Source organism: Lissotriton helveticus, chromosome 2_1, assembly GCF_964261635.1.
Source record: "Lissotriton helveticus chromosome 2_1, aLisHel1.1, whole genome shotgun sequence".
Taxonomy (NCBI): Eukaryota; Metazoa; Chordata; class Amphibia; order Caudata; family Salamandridae; genus Lissotriton; species Lissotriton helveticus.
This window is the reverse complement of record NC_136059.1, coordinates 1,505,601,736-1,505,624,191: the sequence shown is the minus strand read 5'-3', so window position 1 is coordinate 1,505,624,191 and position 22,456 is coordinate 1,505,601,736. Positions and strand designations below refer to the sequence as shown.

Genomic DNA, 22,456 nt, shown 5'->3' with positions numbered 1-22,456 from the left:
CTGGCTTCAGTGGTTGCAAAGGCAATGCCAAGAACAGAAGGTAAACAATTCCCTGATGAGCACAGTCTACTTTCTGCAGCTCCCAACATGGCCTGGGGTATTCAATGTGTGTTCAATTAAACAAATGCATTCAGCAGTGCAACACACTGCTGATTAAATAAACAATTTAAATACAATTTAAACAACATTTTTTCGATTTTGTATTGCTGTAGAAACATGTAACAGAAGTTGTTTGAATAAAACTTCACCTCTATGTTTGGCATGGGGATATTGCCTTACAAGTGATCATAATAAAAATATTACTGAAGGAATAAGTTAATAACATAGTTCACATTCAAAATATGGTTGCATGATTTAATACAAGTGGACAAAAGCTCTATTGTTTTTTTTTTTATTTGTCTTCCTGTAATTCACCAGTACATCATGTTCTTGGGGTTTTAGGAGTATGTACTAGAGGAACAAAGTAAATCTTGACAGTTTATGTTATAAATCATTTGGGTTCCCACTGTTAATTCTTCCAACAGACACATCATGTTTCATGTAGTTAAATAGAGACGTGCAATATTCTGAACATATTTAATATATAGGTAGTATATAGTATATAAAGTAGATATTTATCTGTGTTAGTGATTGTTGTATTGATACATTATTTTGCTCATAAAGGGTGCTTAATGTTAGCAATGCCACGTATTGTGATGTTTTCAGGATCAAGGTCATGTGACACCTCTCAGCGATAAGGTCATCTGGTGCTACTTCTTACGATGTTATTGAGTCACGGGTGGGGGTGTGATGTCACTTCCGCTACCACTGGTGAATTCATGTTCATGGTTGAAGGAGCCTCACTGAGCAGGGTTTGGATATTGGATGCCTGGAGGGTTCACATGGATAGTGGCAAGCCTACAGGAAGGGTGCACAGCCACTAAGGTTGTTCTTTTCCTTGTGGAACTGACAGCCACTGCCAGGCGCAGGCTCAGCTCTCCTCTGACGACCTCATGCCAGGGGGCCTAATGAGGCTGATGGCGACCACTGACCCTGGTGGCAGCGCCGCTTCCAGGACTTTCGGTCTCCACTTGTAGGTCCTGCAGATGCATAATACAGCTGTGGCTGCTGTCACTGCTGGGGACAGTGGCTGGGCGACGCCAATGACGGCGCAACCAGGGACCTTCTTCTAATACATAAGCCTAAAACAGCAAACACATACGGAAATCAGTTAAAAAGAGTATGAGACCTAAGTCCTTTCAGAATGGTTATTGGAGCAAACAGACGGATAGTTGCCATGTTAGAAAAGAATCCGAACAGTTTTACCCCAATTTGTTTTCACAAGCCAGTATGGCCAGGGACTACCTACCCCCCCCCCCCATCCCTTATCAAACTTTAAATGAGAGGAATTTCTTTGAAAGCGGGGGTCGTACAAACCCCGGCCATATTTATTAAACATAAAAATAAAACAAAATTAAAATAAACAAATATTTACATGAGTACGCAGAAAACATTTTTGCATGACATTGATTACAATTGATAAATACAGATGTCAGGTGGCTAACCTTAACATAGTTCTAGTACAAGGTATTTCTTTTCCGAATCTAACATATTATCCATAATCATACAGCATTTACTTTTCTGCGTATCCTATTTGGGCCTACGGCAAGGTCACTAAATGGTCAGATCCTTATCAATTAACAACGCCCCCAAGTCAGAGTGCGCTTGTGCAGAGGGCCCGTTTACCGTGAGGGTACTTCCCCTGCCCCTCGGTTGCCCCCGTACGCTCTATTAACTCCATTAAAGGGGGCCCTTGCATCATGGCACTGTTTACTGGCGTCATTGTGCACGTGCGGGGTGGCCAACCAGCCTTGAGAAAGCGTGACTCCCCCGCACCCATCTAGCCAACCGGCGGTAACTGCCCTTGGAGTTCTAGGAGAGACACTTGTCCCTCCCCTTGGGCGACCCGATTCAAGAATGGCGCCGCCCTCTAAGGACCTGACATTTACTGCTCACCAATCATGACCTTTACGCCACAGGCCAGCGTAGTTGACCGACTATCTACCCCCCCCCCTACACTTCCTCGCTGAAAGGTCATGCCCTGTCCTTAAAATTCCCTAGCCAAGCCACTATATTTTCTAACAGGATTTCATTCCCTACCCTAGTCAGGTGGACCCCCGTCCTTTAAGAAGCACAGCTCCCCCCGATACACCCGTGTGCGATCGTCTGCAGTTGAGGAGACCTGAACAATTTCCCTATTTTATTGTTGATCCTTCTTACTGAGTGATTCAACGCTTTTACAGAATCTGCCCCCCTCCATTTAAATCTGGGTACCATCGGAGACCATACTATGGTGCACCCCTGGCATGTCTTAGCTAACCAACCCACTTGTGAAATTATGTCTTCCATCAGGTCCATTCTACCCAGGTTTACCAGATCGTTCCCACCCAAGTGTAGGATAACTATGCTGGGTGGAGCCCCATGTTTACCCAAAAGATCAGTAACGAAACCCCTGAACTGACTAAGGCAGAGCTCCTATTTTCCATGAAACGACACCCTAAAACCGGCCTGTTCAACTCTGTGTTTGTAATTTCCTGAAAGAAAAACTGCGTTGAAGCGTCTTACATATGAGTGACCAGTGACCCAAACAACATGTGGTCCTGCTTCCTGTGGATGTGCCCGTCCTTGTATTGGATCTTGCTGCTGGTGCGCCGTCGCCAGTTTCCCCCCTGCATGACAGGTTTGAGAAACTGAAATGAAAGTAGAGATGGAACATGAATCAGTACAAGTGGGAATGGCCTCACTCACAGCATGTGTAGCCGCACATAGCGCTTATAACAATTGGAGGTCTGCCTCCCAATCCTTTTCACACTGTTGCTGTGCAAACCTCTAGCTGTCGCTTCAGTGGCAGCCCCTATTTTGAAGGCGTGCGTTCCAAAGCACCTAGGATCCAAACATCCCCTGTTTATTGCCATGTCCATGACCCTTTTAAACTGGAACCTGGTGAGTGGGGTCCCATCCGCATGTATTAGCAATGCTCCCCCCATTGTACTATTCCTCTGTCGTAGGAATGTTTCTAGCTGAGTCGCCGGGCAGCAAGGATTATCCTGTGCGCGGTGGAGTACTAGCCCTTCGCCACGGGCTTCCTGATCTGTTTTGGGGAGCAACGCCTCCCCTGTAGAGCTGCAGATGCGATCCAGAGCTGTTAGTAGAGATGTTAGCAGTTCTATCCCAATTGGGCGTCTTGTGTCTGGTGCTGATCCCTGGAGGCGTCGCCACCCTTTCAGAGCCTTACTAACAATGAAACTATTGGTAGGACCCCCCTGCCCTTAATTTGCGCGAAGAAGGAGATTGCTGCCACATGTCGCCTGGCTGCCGCCGCTGAGCACCCTTCCTTATTCTAAGTATCTAAATACCGCAGGAATGCCCCTGTGTCATGCCAGCTTTCAACCCAATCCTTCCCCAAAAAAGCTCAGTAAGCCCAAAACAACCCTTCATAAGCTTTCCTGGTCTTGGGAGCTAGGCTAGCTGCCACGAGGTTCTATAGTTATGATATGATATGATATGATATGATATGATATGATATGAGAAGACATTTATATAGCGCACTGTCGCTCCAAGGAGCATCCTGGCGCTTTAGCTCCATTGCTAATAAGATGGTGAGCTTTTACTGTTTATTGATGTTTTGTCCAACGGAGTTAAACAAGTGTTTTGCAAGTTGAATCAGCTAGTCCATAAATCCATGTTTTAAGGGATTTTTTAAATGTCTGTTCAGAAGTAATTGGGGCACCAATCTGCCAAAGTACTTCTGGGAGGACTGTTGGGGTTGCCTCCGCAGAGGGTAGGTGTTCCCTGAAAACCTGCATCTTAAATCGTGAGAGTGCGTCAGCGGCATTATTCAAGACCCCTGGGACATGTTTAGCCTTGAACTGTATGTTCAATTTCATACATAACAACACTATCTCCTTCAACAGGCGGAGTATCATTTTACACCATGCAGCCTATTAGTGGATGCATTCTACCACAGTCATGTTGTCTGACCAGAAAACCCCAGATTGATTACGCAGGTGTTCAGGCCAAACAGTGAGTGCCACCCGGATGGGAAAAAGTTCCAGGAAAACAATGTTGACTGTCACACCATTCTCTATCCACCATGCTGGCCAATGTTGCGCCACCCACTCGTTACCGAGTATGGCACCAAATCCTACTCTGCCTGCAGTGTCAGTCCATAAACCTAACTCTGCAGAAGTAGTGGGAGGACCGGGCCCTACCACCCTGCCGTTGAAAACCCCCAGGAATGCCATCCAAATACGCATGTCCTGGCGAACCTCAGACGACAGTCTTGTGTGATGATGCTTTTCTTGGAGACCTGCCATGGCCTGTGAGATGGAGCGGGAGAATGGTCGTGCCATATGTATGACTCTCAGTGCAAAGTTCAACTGACCCACTGTATGTTGCAGCTGATGTAAGGTTACATTATCCTTTGCCAGACATTGTTGTAATGCGGTCTTAAATTTCTTAATTTTTTTCATAGGTAACCGGAAACACCCCTGTACTGAGTCTAATTCGATGCCCAGGAATTCAATTGTAGTCGCTGGACCCACTATCTTCCCGGGCACCAGGGGAACCCCGAAAGCCCGCATGAACGCGCAATATTTCTGCAATGCCTAAGCACACTCCCGGGAGCCCGCCGACCCCAGAAAAAGAAAACCATCCAGATAATGCATGACATATTGGTGCCCCGTCCCCTGTCTAAAAACCCATTCCAAAAATGAGCTGAATTTTTCAAAGTAAGCGCAGGAGACGGAACACCCCATGGGCATGCACATATCCATGTAGAATTTGTCTTGAAATTTAAAACCCAGAAGGTGGTAATCCAGTGGGTGGACTGGCAGCAAACGGAAAGCAGAATGAATATCAGATTTTGTTAGCAAGCCCGAAGGGCCCAAACCCCTTAGCATTTCAACTGCCTGGTCAACGGAAGCATACTTAACACTGCAGATTTCTTCACTGATGGAGTCATTCAATGAACTACCTCTAGGGGCTGACAGATTATGAATCAACCTGAACTCCCCTACATCTTTCTTGGGGACCACTCCCAGGGGTAAGCAAACAAAATTGTGTAAAGGTATGTGATCAAAATGCCCATCTATTCTGCCCAAGCGAATTCTTTTGCAATTTTTGTTGCTGCCACCCCAGGGTTGGTCCTCACCGAAAGCTGGTTTTTGCAATCCGGTGTCCCTACGTAATCAAATGCAGGAATCCTAAAGCCATACAAAAAACCCTCCTGCAATGTCCTAGCCGTGGCATGATCTGGGTATTTGTTTAACCAAGGAGTCATAGCTGTTACTTCAATGGGTGAGTGTGTTATAAGTTGTGTCCTCCCCTCACTCCTGTTTCTTCTTTCCCCTGTAGCCCGATTTTGTGAGGCATTTGGATTCTGGGTGAGAAGGGTTGGCGCAGATAGAGCATGCATGCCTGAACTTACAGGTGCCCAGGGTCCTGGTGCATGTCCGCCTATTAAAATCCCAACATATCCCCTTCCGTCCCCCCACTACCTGGACTAGGGGCGGTGCCCATGGTTTGGGGTGGCGCTCTAGGATAGGGAATAGGTTAATTTACTATCCAATAACCTTCCCTAGTGTCCACGGGGACTGGAGTTGGAATAGTAAATTAAACTATTCACTATCCAACACCCAAAAGCACTATGCGTTGTAATGGATTGCGATGTAAAAACCGCGTTGTAAATGCAGGCGTTGTAATAGCCTGCGTTGTAACGTCATACATCCGGATTCGTTGGATAGGGAGAGGATGAGTTGGGTGTCGTCTGCATATGACACAATTTGCCCAACATTGACAGAAAATCATAGGGGAATTTAAACTGAACCCAGTAAATTGTTAAAAATACATTGCCAGTATTCAATTTTATCTGCCATTTAGTATCATTTGAACCCAATTCTGCTAGAACTACATACCACTTTTTGGAGTCCCACTTTAATATTTTTGTCTTTAGAAGGGGCCATGCCCCCGGGGACCCACCACCTCTAAAACATGCTTTTGACTGAGACCAGTCTAAGAGCCTTTCCTTGCCAGTGAGTTAAATGTACTGTACCATCCAGCCCTGATGTGTGACGTCATGGGCCGGGATGATGATTTACACCCACCTTTACAGTTAGGTACAGTCTCAGGCCGTCCTTGAAATCTGAGAAGTGCTGGTACTCTCCAATTAAAAGTACTACGCTTTTCTTCAGAAGTACCGGTACCAGGGCACGAGTCTGGGGTATACGCCAGTGGACTGCGTCCACCCAGTATTTTCACAGGGTGGACGCCGTCCACCCTGACAAAAAATTGGGCCCCACTGAAAAAGATGCTGAATTTGTTCTGGTATAATTTCCAAACACAGGGACACTTTCAGCAGTGCCTGCACGTTATCTGCTTTCTATCTGCAACAACATGCAGGCGGGGACGGGATGGGGCTCTCTTATTTCTGACTCCTGCTGGGCCCATAACAAAGGCCGAATCTAAGCGATCATCAGGCCTCCTTTTGTTGGAGTCTCCTAGCTGGCAGCAGTCAGGAGACTTACATCTAGAAGCAAACACAGCAGAGAGGAAACATAGGCTCATACCTTGTTAGCAGTTCACCCATACTTAAGAGAGGCAGCTTTTCACTGTGTTCAGGCTCTGTTTAGGAGATATGTTTGCACTGTAAGAACGTCAGATGTGTTGTTCTTTCCCAGTATTTGCACAAAATAAATAGCAATTATATAGTGCGTACTGCCCCTCAGGAGGCGTTGTAATAATTTAAATATCACAATTTTTTCTTTTAAAGCACTATGGGTAGAGGAAGCTTTAAGCTGACAAAAGGCAAAATTGGTTTATGTGAAGCTTACACGAGTGTGAATCTTCTGCCTAAATCAGGAGTGTTTGCAAGTTTCTTAAATTGCGATTGCATTTAAGAAATCGCAATTTTGCGATTTCTTAAATGCAATGCATCATCTAAAAAAAATGCGAATTCCTACATTAGAAGTGTAAAATTAGCATGAAGTCAACCTTCATGGCAATTTTAGAAAAGTTTCAAAAATGCACAAAAGTGCATTTTTGACACTTTCATTTTACACTCACACATGCCCTTGGGCATGTATGTTTGAAAAATGGACTGTATGTTACATTTCAGGGGTGCAAGGGGGGGTCCTTTGGACCCCCCCTGCATCCTAGAAATTGCATTCTCATTTTGCGATTCCTTAATTGCGAATCGCAACATGAGAATGCCATCCCATTGATTCCTATGGGCCTCTAGGCCCATAGGAATCAATGTAAAGGGATTCCTTATTTGCGATTCGCAAAATTGAGAATCGCAAATAAGGAAAACTAAGAAATCGCAAAAATATGTGCGAATTTTTAATGCATAGGTATTTGCGATTTCTAAATTGCGATTCCTTAATTTTCGCAATTTAGGAATAGCAAATACCAACAATGATGCATGTGGGCCAGAGACACCGGGACAGAAATGTCTATGGACTGCACTTTAAATTTGCAGAACTCTTGGCAGGTACAATTAGCATCGAAAAATTGATTACATATAATATAGATGAATTGAGATTTTGGAGTAAGGACGCTGCTAGGTGTACGTGCAAAACATATAGCTTTGAAGATTTGGCAGGAGAGTATGACAATTGAGCATGTGCAAACAAAGGTTCCTGAGAAATAGTGGAAGGTCAATGATCCTAACAGAGCAAAAGTAGGTAATGTTAATCGCAGTTCAGCAACACTGCCTTAGATCTACTCCAGCTTAAATCAGCCATGAATAAAGTATCCCAAAGTTAAATGCAGTCAAGAGCAAATGTTGAAACAAAAAACGAAAGATCCGTGGTCGCACTTCAAAGCCAGCACGACACGGCTTACCGGACCAGCTTGGTCCTCCCTCGGAGCAGAGAAGGCAGAACACCGGTAATCCTCCTCAGTTTAACCGATAATCCTCCGGAAAGAAAAAAGGAACTCTCACCGGACTAGGACAAGCAAGAGGTTAATCCCCGCAGCAGCCGCTAGCAGGGAGAAGTCAGAAGCCTGCTCAGCCGAGCAGGAAAGGCGCCTGCACCCACAGGCTCGAACGAAACCTCGAGCCTCGCCGGACTCGCGATGTCAAAATTCCCCGCAGCTGCCGCTAGCGGGGAGAAAAGCCACCGAAGCCTGTTCTGGCGAGCAGGAACCGAGCCAGAACACTCGGACTTGATTGAGGCCTGTTTCCCAGCCGGGAAACTCTGCAGAAATACGAAGAATCAGACGCGGAAACCAGAAGGTGTCTCGACTCCTCAACTGAGATACTGCAAAAGTACTAAGAATCACGTACAACGCGCTTCCGCGTCACGTGGTTTAAATATTATTCGGCTCCTCCCAGAAAGCCTTCTGGACATTGTAGTCCCCCATATACTAGGTAGGCGCAGATAGTCAATTCCTGACAGTATTGAGGCCCTTCCTGAATTGAGACAGTGACGGTTATTGTCTGAGGTGGAGAGGCAGGTGTTCCAGGTCTTTGCTGCCTGGTAGGAGAAGAATATTCCTCCGGCTGTGGTCTTAATACCTTCATACGTGGGACGGTAGCCCGGGCCAGTTTGGGGGAGGGGGGAGCCTAGGTCTCTAGTGGGTGCTTGGAATGCGAGGGCTTGGTTGAGGTACCCAAGTCTCGTGTCATGTAGGGCTTCGTAGGCATGTGTGAGGATCATGAAGGTGATTCTTTTGTTTACTGGGAGCCAGTGGAGGACTCAAGTGTCTTGTGATGTGGTTGCGGAAGGGGAAGTTGATGATGAGTCTGGCAGAGGCGTTCTGAATGTTCGACAGTTTCCTGAGGAGTTTCTGGGTGATGCCAGTGTAGAGTGCATTGACGTAGTCGATTCTGCTGCTGAAGGGTCCATGAGTGACTGTCTTACTGGATTTGGTGGGATCTACTTGAAGATCATTCATAGCAGCCGTAACGTGTGGAAGCAGGATAATGAGACAGCGTTGATCTGGCAGTTCATGGTGAGCGAGGAGTCAGGATGATGCTGAGGTTTCCTGCATGGTCAGTGGGTGTGGGGCGGGTTCCAAGTGCTGAGGGCCTCCAGGAGTCGTCCCAGGCGGAGGGGTGGAGCCCATGATGAGGACTTCGGTCTTCTTGGAGCTGAGCTTGAGGCAGCTGTTCTTCATCCAGGTGGCGACAGCCTTCATCCCGTCGTGGATGTTGTTCTTGGTGGCTGTTGGTTCGTTGGAGAGGGAGAAAATCAGCTGGGTGTCGTCGGCGTAGGAGACAATGTTGAGACCGTGGTTCGTGACGATGGCTGCAAGCGAGACCATGAGATGTAGAGGAAAGTAGGGCTCAGGGAGGACAACTGATGTCCTAACAAATTACCAGCGATACCTGAGTTAAAGGTTAGCTCAGGTTGTAAGAGTTTGAGAATATTCGGTATGTTAGCATGTCACAAACATCATGTTACAATAAAATAAGGTGTTTTCAAAGTGCAAGTAAGTTTATTTCTTTTACATGTTGAAGCGTTTCACCCTAGTAAATCACACTATTTAATATCTATTAAATGTGTATGTTTTAAAACATAAACTGAGAAAAAATCCTGCCCCCGCTCTGATTACATTTCAGACCTAAGAAGCAAGTCAGAGGTCATGCATATCCTGTATTTGCAATGATTTATAAAGTGCAAACTTGACTCAAATGTACTGGAGGGCTTTATATGAAAACTAGTTAGATTACACAAGGACACATTCATTTTTTGTAGACACAGTCATTTGCCCAGAATCACAGGAGGATGAGCCAATGCTGAGACTCGAACCTTATTCCCTCGTTCCAAAGTCAGCAACTCTAGCCGTTACACCACACATCCTCTCATTAATGAATGAATGTAATGTATCTGGACCGAATCCAACTGTAGATGGAGCAACATTATAAGCCATAAATGAAACACAAAACGTTTTTGTGCAGCGCACATACTGAAGTCAGTATTGGAAGGTATGCAATAACGAACATAAGGAGGCTCTGAGAAATAACATATTTGCCTAGGATACACAATTTGGGCAAGAAGGAAATCTAAGATAGATCCCAGATTTTCCAGTTTCACACTTTGAAATTCGGCCACTAAATAAGTATCTCTTTCTTTGGTTACCTCTTTCTATGAACTTTTTTAACAAATTAGTACTGCGGACCTCATTTTATTGAAATGCAGTGTTTAATGTATTAGAAATCAAGCTTACACTTGCTCACTGACCCACAAATAATTCTGAAATTATCAATAAGGCTTCATTTTTTGTAAGAAAAATGAAACCAAAACAGGCAAAGGCTCTTGAAGTAATAAATTAGTCCACCTCAAATCAGCAGCGCCAGTTTAATATAGTGAATGCCTATTAAGTAATCATATAGTACTCTTTAAAGAATCCTCAAATCATCAGGAACTATCTCATTTTGAGAAGTAATCAACTGCATATCCTCTGATAATCAGGAACAATCACATCTTCTGGAGTCATCAGGCCTGCCAAGTATCACGCATCATGTGACTCTACCGCATTTCAGTGTGGTGTTCCGTATCACCACACTGAAATGCATTGTCACGCATTTTTAATGACACTGAAACTAGCTATGAGGTGCTGTGCCCCGCAGACTTGCCACCAGCAACTCAGCTGGCTCAGTGTCAGTCAATAAACAGTTAAGGATTCAATTCTCCTCAGCTCTGGCTGAGTGAGAGTCAGTGCTGCTACAATGTTACAGTTTGCGGCCAATTATTCCCGGGCCCCAGGCCGGTGCCGCGCGACTGTCTGAGTCACTGACTGACACCAGATCACTGCCGATTTGAAACCCGGGGGCCTGCCCTCACCAATACAGAAACAGTCAGTTGCTACTGGCTGAGTGTGGGCGCGGGGGGATTAATATCAAAATGTGACCTCACGTTGGCCCGTCCTGCACAGCAGGAGGAAGTGAGGTTGCCAGAGAAGCGGCAGGGGAAACTCGTCAGTCGACTCAAGCACCTCTGCCTCAGCCTTGGGCAGCCTGCCGCTGGCTGCGCATAATTAATTAATTATATCCACTCCCAGCGGCATTGGGACATCGACCGCAACTTACTGAGTGACTCTCAGCATGATTATGGCCCGGGCCGGCCTGCATCAGAGGCATCGCGGACTATCTGCAGGGAGTCTGCCAGAGTGACAAGAGAGGAGACTGTGTGAGACAGTCAGTCTTGACTGTAAAGAAGACAGAGATAAGACATTAAGTTCAAGTAAGTTTAGTTACAGTTTCGCACTTTACTTTCCGCCAGGCTGCAGAGGTGGTGCCGGCACTGACTTAAGTAACAAGTCTGTGTAACTTTAGCACGAGCGCACGCACGCTACAATTGCGGGAAGTGGGCATGACTTGAGCGCTTTACTCAAATCAAACAGCACAGGCTTAGTCTATTAAAAAAAAGTATTTCACGCTGTTTTTGTGCGAACATAGATTGTCAAGTTTTTAGGTCTCGGCCTATTCCATTCCGCAGGAATGAATAGGACGAGTCTAATGCCATGAAACCAAGACTTAAAGTAAGCTCTCCTAAAAAGCGGATTTTCAACAGTTCGTGTGAAATCACGTGACCACAAGCACGCGTTTTTCCCCCACAGGCACCATCTGTGTGTCCACATCAAAGCAATCAGCCTCCCTCCCAGCCTCCCTCCCACTGGCATCTGAAGCTTCCCCCAGCGTGCGCTCGGCCTCAGGCAGGCATTTCTCCTCCCCTAATTATTCACTTCACTTTCACGGCCGCCATGCCGTGCATTTCTCTTCTCCCCCTCCCCACAGCAATGCCAAGAGCTTGTTTGTGATTCGTGACCCTTGTACATGCTGCCACAAATACCTTGCATATGTATTTGTGTTAGGCACAAAGGGTGAACAGAAGCGATGAAAAAGCTGCAGTTCAAATTCATGCAAACACTTTGCCACGTGATGCCTTTCTTGAAAACCTTTAGCTGCAAACCTTTTGATGTGATCTGTTAACTGTAGATTATCACTGGAACCTTGAAATCTCGTGTTCTTTGAGGGCATTGGCATTTACATTTGCAATCGGGACATGAACAGTTGAGGAGCTGCCCGCGCTCTGCTGGAACTTTTATTTCGACATTTTGAAATCGGCGCTCTCTAAAACAGAGAATGGTGCAAGTTGTTCAATGCTTGATTTCGTTCACAAGATCGCATTAGCTTATCTTTCCATGAGGCGCCTTCTCTCCTTCGGCCTTGCTCAAGTGCGCCTGAATACAGAGGGGAAAACCTCTCATGGCAGCATGTGAAAGTCAAAGTCCACCAATTCATTGTGAACATTTTCACCTGCCGCCTGTATCTTACTGTACCGCCACGCGCATGCGCGATACCCCTTGGCTCCATCCCACCGCCTGACATTTCATTCCCGCTTGAGTTACAGCATCATACATCACAAAGCCGACACATGGACAAGCACAGCGGGAGATTGTTATCTTGTACTGAGAGGCACATTTATGTCCGCTACAATGATACTCGCCCAACTATTCATCACTAACCTCATCAGCTCAGTGGCCTCATAATCCTGCTCTCCACTACTATCCTCCATATACCTCGGTCCCTTCACGATCCTGCTATGCATGTCTTACAACCAGCTGCTTTTCAGTTGTTTTCGACTTCCCAGCTTTCCCTTAACACCATTCACTTTCCCAGTACACATTCCCTCCCCAACACCGTTTATGAGACTCCCCCTCTTGCCTCACTAGCACTGCCCAGCCTCCCTCACTTCTCCTACATCCAGGCGCTCTTGGATATTCAATTTCTCCCCCTTTTTACACTTCCTTCTCCTTCCTTCGCCCCAGTGCCCCCACTCTCCTGGTTTGCCTGTCTTCAACTACACAAACTCACTTATCTCCCCTTCCTTCACACCAGAGCCCTCCCACATCCCCCACCTATCCCACTGCCCTGTAGTAACCTCATCTCAGTCCCATCCTTCTCCTTGCCCTTCCCTGCCATCCTACTCACCAGCACCCTTCACTGGAGCTCCCACACCCCCTTCACCCCACCAGCTGATGGCCCATCAAGCACATCATTGCAGATTACATAGTCTTCGCTGGTCTCCCTGGCCCCACTGGACCTCTTCGGTTCCCCTTTAGATGGTGATCCCTCGGTGGCATGGCATGTTCCTGCGTTCTACTTCTCTGCTCAACTAACCTACTTGACTTGTCTCACCGCTGCGCGTCCTGATGTGCCTGGCTGTACTGCCTGCGTTGGTGTCATGTAGCTTTACTCGTTCGTTGTTTATGCCTGACTCATGTCTTCTGTCCCATTTCTAGCACATCCCTACCGCTCTATAAATAACAGTGGCCATAATTGCATCCCTTAGTGACAGCTCATCTACAATGCAAAATGTACCAATCTGCGGTACACTTATTAAATACTGGCACTACACAGATACATATTTGGCGCCATTTGCTTTGTAAGCATGAGACAGAGCACATGCATTTAGGCGATGTTGCCACTGCCACCTTTTAGCTTTTTAGGTCGAGGTACGAATGCAGCGGAGCTGCTGCGCTAGCGAAGACTCTATTGCTATGGCTTTTGTGCTGGAAGGGAGACAGGAGGTGGGACACGCGGACTGGCAATGTGCACGCGTACGGAGTGCATCTCCTGTCCATAGGCGTGCACATCGCCTGTCTCCCTTCGCGCACCAAAGCGGCAGCACATCTGTCAGTGCGCATTCACTTTCCCTCCCAGGCCTCCCCCACCCCCCTCAGCTCTTTGAAGTCATCGCAGCTGGTAGAGAGGGGCACAGAGAGGGCTCTCCGTGTGGTATGCCCCGTCTCCCCTTGCACAGCTCTTGTTGTTTGTGACTTCCCCCTTCCTCATTGCCCTCCCCCCACCCTCCAAACTCACACACAGCAGTAGGATTCTCAGGGCTAAGAAATCTTGCACTGCGACTCCCCCCCTTGACCCCAAAGCACTACCCCAGCTGCCTGCCTCTCAACTCCAGCTGTGGCATGTAAAGGTTAACGCTACATTGGAAGTCTCGTCTGATAGAAATCCGCTCATTCTCTACAACTGTATTTCTATATATACACATCTGTATTATAATGTATTTACTATCATGTAAAGCGCTCTAATGGCTGCGGGTCAAGTTTGCGCTATATAAAAGTCCCCCACCTCAAAAAACAAGCATTTGCAATGCAATAGGTCTTGTTTTTTAAGCTGTTTTATTTTTAGTAAGCCGTTTCTGAGGAGAACTTTGGTTGGTAGTTCCCTATTTTTTAAGCACAAGTTTGTGATGCAGCTGCTGGGTGAACTTCTGCAGCGTGGTGCAACTTATGTTCGAGTGTTTTATGACTCCTTTTGAACGTTGATTTCCCCAGTAGCTGCCAACTCTTGTAAAACTCTGGCTCCTGAATGTGACATGCATTTGATCTTATGTTGGCAATCGGACATGGGGCAGGCTCTGCTAATTGTAGTGTGGCTAGAACTTCAGAGCGCTCGTTGAAGGCAAGACGCCCCTTTCCTTTTGTCAATATAGTATACTCTTCAAATTTTAATATTTGTAAGCGGTAATTGAACGAATACAACTAACATATCTGATGAACGCTATTTGTAAATGGAAACATAATGCCCTGCTGACATATGCCTCTCGTAAGAGTATGCCATTATTGCTGGTTCCTGAATGTTGGGCTGGTTGAACAGTTAGTTGGATGTGCTATACCCCCTTCTTCTCTTTTCATTGTTCGGCATCCTCCCGGGTCCACATGACAGTTGCTTGTCTCTGTTAGACTCGTTTTTCCCTTGTTTTTCTGCCCTTCTGCCCTCCGTTAGACTCGTTTTTTGTGTCTTTCTGCCCTCTGCATCACCACATCATCACTCAGCGCTACCCCAGCATCATTATCACTCAGCACCACCACAGCACCACCTCAGCACCACCCCAGCGCCACCCCAGCACCACCCCAGCGCCACCCCAGCGCCACTCCAGCGCCACTCCAGCGCCACAACAGCACCACAACAGAGTCACAACAGCGCCACCACAGCGCCACCACAGCACCACCACAGCGTCACCACAGCACCACCACAGCGCCACCACAGCGCAACCACAGCACCACTCAGCGCAACCACAGCACCACTCAGCGCAACCACAGCACCACTCAGCGCAACCACAGCACCACTCAGCGCAACCACAGCACCACTCAGCGTAACCACAGCATCACTCAGCGCAACCACAGCATCACTCAGCACCACTACAGCATCATTGGTTCAAATATGTTCTCTCAATGTTTCAAGCTTTATTACAAATGTCACAAAAAGATGTTAAAATTTCACTTCTGTTCTTGGATTTTCGTCACAATAAAATACACTGAACATAATCTTCACAAAAGTTATTTACAAAAGTTTAAGCTATTGCCATTATAAATTACAATCACTTTTATTTAAGTATTAATTATTTAAAAAAATTAAAAGCCATTGTTATTTGTAATATCAATACATCTAAGTCACGTAAATACAAAACATGTTGCATTACAAATGCTATAGGTCTCACATTTGCCAAACTTATAACTATTGGCATTGTAAATGACAAAGCTATTAATTTAGCTATTTTCAAAACCAACACATAAATAAAAAAATTGTCATTTACAAGACCAATAGCTCTAACTTTCCTAACGCGAGACCTATTGCATTGCAAATGCTTGTTTATTTATTGGTTGTTCGTGCTCAGGTTGGTTGTTTTCCATGCATAACTAACATTTCATAGTATTTTGCTGATTTCTCATTACCAGCTTCCCACTCGGTCCACCTTCCTGGTGGCTCGGTAAAACAAGCGCCTCAGATCCAGGAATGGGGCCTATCACATTCTTTTTTGGGAAGCTCAAGTCGGCCGGGCCTGGGCCCCACGTGGGAAAGATAGCAGACTGGAGAACAAACTGATGCTCTGCAGCATGCTAATAATTGATTGCCTGAACCAGGGGCATGGAGGTGTGGTGGTGGGGAGTTGGCGTAGAGTGGCTGAGGCAGGATGATGTGTTAATTGTTTTCTTCCGGCCGCCCACCAACACAGGTGGCGAATAACAAAGGGGCATATTACCAAGCAATAGCGATAATTATCGCTATTGCTTGGTTAGAGACAAAAAATTACCGCTGACCTGCGGCGATTTTTATCGCAAATAAACATTGGTATTACCAAGGTTTATCGCAAATGCGATAAAAAACGGCCGCAATGCATGAATATCGCTGAAAAGTCGGCGATATTCATGCATTACCGAGCTAATGCTCTTAGCCATGTTATCCACCTCCCATTGGATAACATGGCTAAGAACTGCTCAGGGCAGGTGTTAGCTTTTGGAGATATTCGCGCTTAGCGCGAATATCTCCAAAAGTTGGTAATAGGAGATAGCGATGTTAGCGACTGTTTCCAGTCGCTAACATCTTGGCACGCCCACTTTGCATGTCATTAGTGATAAATATCACTGATATGCAAAGCGGGGCCCAAGATGGTCGCTATCTCCTACTAACTGTTGTTAACTGGTGTTAGCGACAGCTAGGTAATAGGGAGATAATTTTATCTCCGCTTTATTGGCTTTTAAAGCCAAAAAAGCGGAGATAAACCCCCTTGATAATATGCCCCAAAGTTCTTCACCACACAAGCATAATTACTCTTGTAACACCGACGAGCCTTGTTTGCATTCTATTCTGCATCTATATATTGTTAACATAATAAAGGTAGCAGCTAGTCCATTTGCAGTGACAGATTTATATAACAAATGTTTAAAAAAAATCTACATTTTCAAAAAAAGGAATTGTTTTCTGTTTTGAAAGGGCTCAGTACGTGACCACAACATGTCATAAATCAAACCATTCTTTCTTTGAATAGGTGCAAAACTAGTATAATATAATGTCCTACTGTTTTTAGGAATTTGCTTTACACCTTTGTGCAATTTGTATTTATTCATTTATTTGCACTATCGCATGTTTAAATCAAAACAGCTCCAGGTTTTGCGCTGGCTCTTCCGAGCATTCTTTTTTACCCTACTGCATTAGAAACCAGAGACAAAGTGATGGTATAAGCACCTAGTTGCACTTGCTATGTATAAACTTTGCTTTTTTTAGGCTAGTGCAGGTCTTGAACGAGCAGATCAATGAGATCATCTTCTTAGCAGCCTCTGTGCCTGCCTACCCTCTAATGCCGAGTCTGTGTCTGGTTAATTCCCTTCCATTTCTGGTGCTTTACAGAAGTTTTAGGATCTTCTTAGGGTTTCTCGTAGTTTGTATGGGGGTAATTTGTGATATTTAAATGTTTTCCTTGGCTTCATTGCTTGATTTTGCTTGTGAGAAAGTGTCACTCATAGTCATTGTAATGTCACTCATAATTACTCTGAAAATATGACAATGTCACACATAGCAATCCGAAACCTTGGCAGCTATGAGTCATCAGATACTCATTTTTAAGTCATGAGGCTCACTATTCTAAATTCTGCTAATGGCTTCAAGAGTTTGATGATGTCTGATGAAATGACTACGATGGTTGAATAATCACCTGATGACTCTGGGATGGCTTCTGAAGTAATCCCGTTTGACATGGGTCGTTGCGCTATAAATGCTGTTAACATTACATAACTGATGCTCAGGCCTAAGAGTGGGCATCCTAAGAGGCGGGGACAAACTGGGGCTGAAACTCAGAAAATAAAGAAGCTACCTGTATAAATAAATAAATGAATAAATAAATAAATATGCCAACATTTTAAAACTGGAAGCGGGAGAATTTGAAAAAAATCTCGGTAAGTGTCAGTTTTAGGTCTCGCTGAGTCAGCGCGCATGCGCTGCTCGGAGAGACACTTAGAAGCAGGTTTGGGAAGTGCTCCCAAAGGGGCGACCAGCTTGCTAGAACGTGCAACCAGCACTCCTGTTGCTGCACGCGCATCCCTTGCGTTGTATCCCTGTCATTCTCATTATGTGGGCTCGACTGGTTATCTAAACCTGCCACTCACTTTTGGATAACTATGCTGCCCTTTACAAACTTTGTAACACTGTTGTGCGCACGTCAGTGCTTTTGAACGTTAGCCAAGACGCTAAGCGCATTTATGTTTAAATATGCGGGTTAAGATTGACTCGACTTGAAGGAAAGGCTAGGTCCTAGTATGTACTTGTTGCAAACACAGCGGCGGCCGGAAGCAACACCGAAGCTGCACTTTGGCAGCATGCGCAGTCTCAATTCATCAACATAGCCCAGCTCGCGCCTGGAAGATTAGGTTGAGATATCTGGGATTCAAAAAAATTTAACCGAATTCAGAGAGAACACGAACAACGTATATCAGTTAGGGCAAAAAAGTCAAAAACTAGATCCAATAAACAGAGTATGCAAGGATGCCTCTCAGTAAGTCTCGAGTGTCTATTTATTTGTTTTTATCTTTCTGCATCAGCAAGACTCAAAACTCTTGAATCACGAGAGCTCCAGACATCAGTGTCTGATTTAAATATGAAGCATGTCGAAAAAATAGCATACCCAAGCGTAGTCACCAAAGCAAGACCGACAAACCATGTGCCCGACGCTATGTTATGGCAAATGGAATTTAATGTCTTTACACTTCTATTGGTCTGAATGGAACGTTATTTTGCATGCCCTAAAATAATGTCCCGTCCTGCCATCATAGCTCTTGAACGTGTGTTTACCGCCAGTGAGAGCTGGACAGCTCTGGGCCATACCACTTCAGCAGGAAACTTTGGTTTCCTTCAGTGTGCGAGGTTTGACAATTCTTGTTCTGTGTAAGTGGACACTGTTATATTTATTATGGTATATTTTTTTCACTTTAATGCTGCGATACAAACTGTGCTTCACACATCCATGAATCACAGCTGGCATGGACGTGGTCTGCACATTAAAAAGCATTTTAAGTAAGATCAACTAAATTCATATGGCGGTGCCTGACACTCTACAGCTGGGGGGATTCTGGGTTTTGGGTCGGCAGACTGCACTATATTACATTCAGGATTTGCATCCCAGTGTGTGTTACTGTGTCGGCAGCCCAGTATTGGCCCTGGAGGCCCATCGACCTCTCCGGCTTTAGTGCGTGTGTTTTATTTATTTTATGTAACCTAAGCAGCATTAAAGAAAAAATCAACATTGCAAGTGTGCTGCAATGTTGTCATAAATGAGCACTCCATGTCTTTTTATTAAGCGAAACACAAAGCCTAGTTTCCATATTATAGTCACCAATAAATATATGTGTTTGAGGGGGGGCATGGGCCACTAATAAATCTGACCATGCCTTTTTCTGTTTTTTGTTGTTGTTTTAGTTTTCTTAAATATATTGGCACACCTTCTTTCCTTTAGGTTCGCAACCATATCACAGATGCTGGTAGGATAAAGGCTCCTAGCAGACCTCAGTACCAAGGTTTGCTTGGGTGTATGGTTCTCGCTGGAGGAAGGGTCCTCTTGCGTAGTTCAGGTGTTTGATTGATGGGTACTTTTGGGGGTTCACCTCTGAGGCTGTGTTTAACCAGTTTCAAGTATCCCCTTCAGTAGATTATCAGATCTGCAAAAACACGTTAAATTGCCTACGATCCTCAGGTTGGGGTGGTCCGTTGCAGGAGGCCAGACCATACGAGTGTCTCCTGGTTTAATTATCCTCCTATCTTTTTTTCTGGTTGCGGGTTTCACCTTTCCTTTCCACCTCTTGTGCTCCATCTGCACAGGAGCTTTGTAAAGTTCAGAAAACCTCTGTATAATTTTTTGTCATACCTCTGCAAGCAGAAGCAGCAGCTTCCGGACACTTGCTTGTGCTCATTCTGACCACGCAGGTAGCCAATTCCTATTCCATTTCTCTCCTGTGTTGCTTTTAAAATATCTCTTAACAGCCAACTCCGCGTACCTTCGACAACTAAATTGTTCCAGGTTATATTGACTATTGTGTGTAAAATTAAGGCTAAGTCTTGAACATCATAAATATTCAAAGAGCACTTAGGAGGGGACCTGAGAGGTGCTGTGTAGGGCCCCAAGCGGCACACAACCAAGACAAGAACTAATCTGAGATAGGATTCTGTGGTTAGAGATAAACCTCAGAAGCCGCATTTATTAACAAGAATATATTGTGAAAACAGTAAACTCAAACACTGACAAATAATGAATTCACCAAAAAACAAGTTATACTGTTTGACAAATATTAATGTTCCCCATCCAGACTGTAACAATCCTGATGCACAGTTTTTGTGAGCTCATAGTCGGTACCTCCCATGGTCTGCTCGACATCCTCAGAACCCAAATAAGAGTCCCCACCAATATATGATATGAAGGTCTACCTAAACATTTGGTTTTTCAGTTCCTTCTAAATGGGGAGACACACTGGCTCAGGTGGGACATTGCCACGGCACGAAGCTCAGAGCCTGGTGAGGACAAGCACCCTTACGAAGAGAGGGCAGAAGGAAGTAGGTGAATGGATAGTTGGAGAGAATTACTTTCTGAGGCAGCTGCAGGTCAGTGGCAAAAACAGGCCACCCGACTCTTGGACCTCACCTTTTAAAGGTGGTTGAGCCTTTCCATCCACTGGCAGAAGAACTTTTGGGTTGGGGCAGAGCCCCATGATCACAATGAGGCAATGGTGTGTTGTGACTGACAGTAGTAGCATCCATCGACACTGCAGACTAGGGCAGCTCCCCCCCCCTAATTGGCAGTAGTGTGTACTGTGTAAGCAGCGCGCCACGCTGGTGCCACAGCAAAGATCGCCGCATTTTTTATACATTGTAGCGCCGCTCTGACTCCGCCACCAGAACTGAGAGGAGCAGATTGTTTAACTATTTAGGAGCTCATCCCAGCAATGCAGGCTCTCTCGGAGCAGCAAAGAGGCTTCCCTGGTGGTGGGCGCTGGCAGGTGGCAAAATGCGTGACAATGCATTTCAGTGCGGTGATGCAGATCACCGCACTGAAATGCGTGAGCGTCACACCTATTGCGTGATACTTGACAGGACTGATGAGCCACCACTACCTAGGTAGTTATGATAGGCAGTCCTCCATGCCACTGCTAACCTCCTTTTTACAGCTGCTCCCCATGTGGCGTTAGCCTCGTAGTATTTATTTTACTGTTAAGAAGGGTCTTGGTGCACCAGTGCATGAGCACAAGTCTGCTGGAACGCAAAGCAATGAGTAAAGCTGGACAAAATGCAGAATGTAAAAACAGATGGCTTGACCATGTGGGATTAACATTTCTTGTGTGTCACACAGGGCTGTCTGACTCTGTAGACGGAGGTTGTTATACCTATGGTGCCCCTGGAGTGGAGCATCCCTCTTGTACCAATTAAACAATAGTCCAACAACACTGGTGCTTAACAAATATATTTTGAAAGTAGTGGCACAAAAAAGTACCTCATTTAGAATGCCAACACACCCTGTGACGGTCCTTCTGCCACCATGTTGTCTTAACATGACCTAAACTTAAACGCGTATGTCCATAGAACATGTGATTAAGCAAATGATGTACCACACTATTCTACTTCACTTAAAATGTTTTAGTTTCTTTTTAGTCAGTATAATAATAAATGTGTTTTTTACACCATCCAGTAATGTCTAATTTGCGTGCATTTTAAAATGTTAGGCAAGGTGGTTGACAAGTTAATCACAGTCTAATAATAAATGTGTTTTTTTACACCATCCAGTAATGTCTAATTTGCGTGCATTTTAAAATGTTAGGCAAGGTGGTTGACAAGTTAGTCACAAAAACATTTTGTTTTGTAGCTTCTTCTCGCCCACATTTTACATTAACCATGCACAAGGGGTAACTTCGAGAGGTTCTGAAAACATGAATATCCAAGGGACGGGTAGTTTATAAATGTTGGAAGAAAAAAACGCCATAAACAGACTATATAAGGCAAACCATTGCCCTGGAGAAAATAGCAGAGCATGCCATTTACGCTATACATTAGGAACAAGGCAACAAGCATTGGCATAGCCAATAGGTCTCGCTTTTGGGACCTTATAAAGTGTTTAGCCATGCAACAGTTGAAGTTGTTGCACAAAGGATATTGTGCTGCATAACTTAAATACTTATAAGGTCCTAAAAGCGAGACCTATTGGCTATGCCAATGCTTGTTCCCTTTGACATACATTGAAGAAAAGGCAATTTTAAGCGAGAGACAACTCAAATAAAGCCTTTTTTTACTTAACGAACCGGGAGTCTCCGGTCTGTTGGCATGTATGTACCGGAGATCTCACTTGTCTTCTGTATTTCATGCATCGTCCGCTGTCTGGACTGTTCGGCGACGTAACAGTCATCTGGCAATTACAATATTGTTAAAAAGTGAGTAATAAACAACATTTACAAACATACAAATAAAGCGGCCGCGGAATTAAAACATCGTGCGAGACAACCACTGAGGATCAATTCATCCTATGACTTGCTTACTGTCTGTTGTGGAGGACAACGAGCGCTTCTGAAAGCTGTTTTGTCTGGCAAGATGGCGCCCACTGTTGGCACGTCCTTAAAATCTGTTAGCACTCTAGTT

General features: G+C 45.2%; 1 long non-coding RNA gene across 1 annotated transcript; it reads right to left on the bottom strand.

The window, feature by feature from the left end:
- Positions 1-377: 377 nt before the first annotated feature.
- Positions 378-22,379, bottom strand: LOC144819818 (uncharacterized). The gene is made up of 3 exons (XR_013607585.1): positions 22,282-22,379; positions 2,605-2,729; positions 378-1,181 (listed from the first exon to the last, which is right to left on the bottom strand). It is a non-coding gene; the product is annotated as an uncharacterized LOC144819818 (long non-coding RNA).
- Positions 22,380-22,456: the final 77 nt, after the last annotated feature.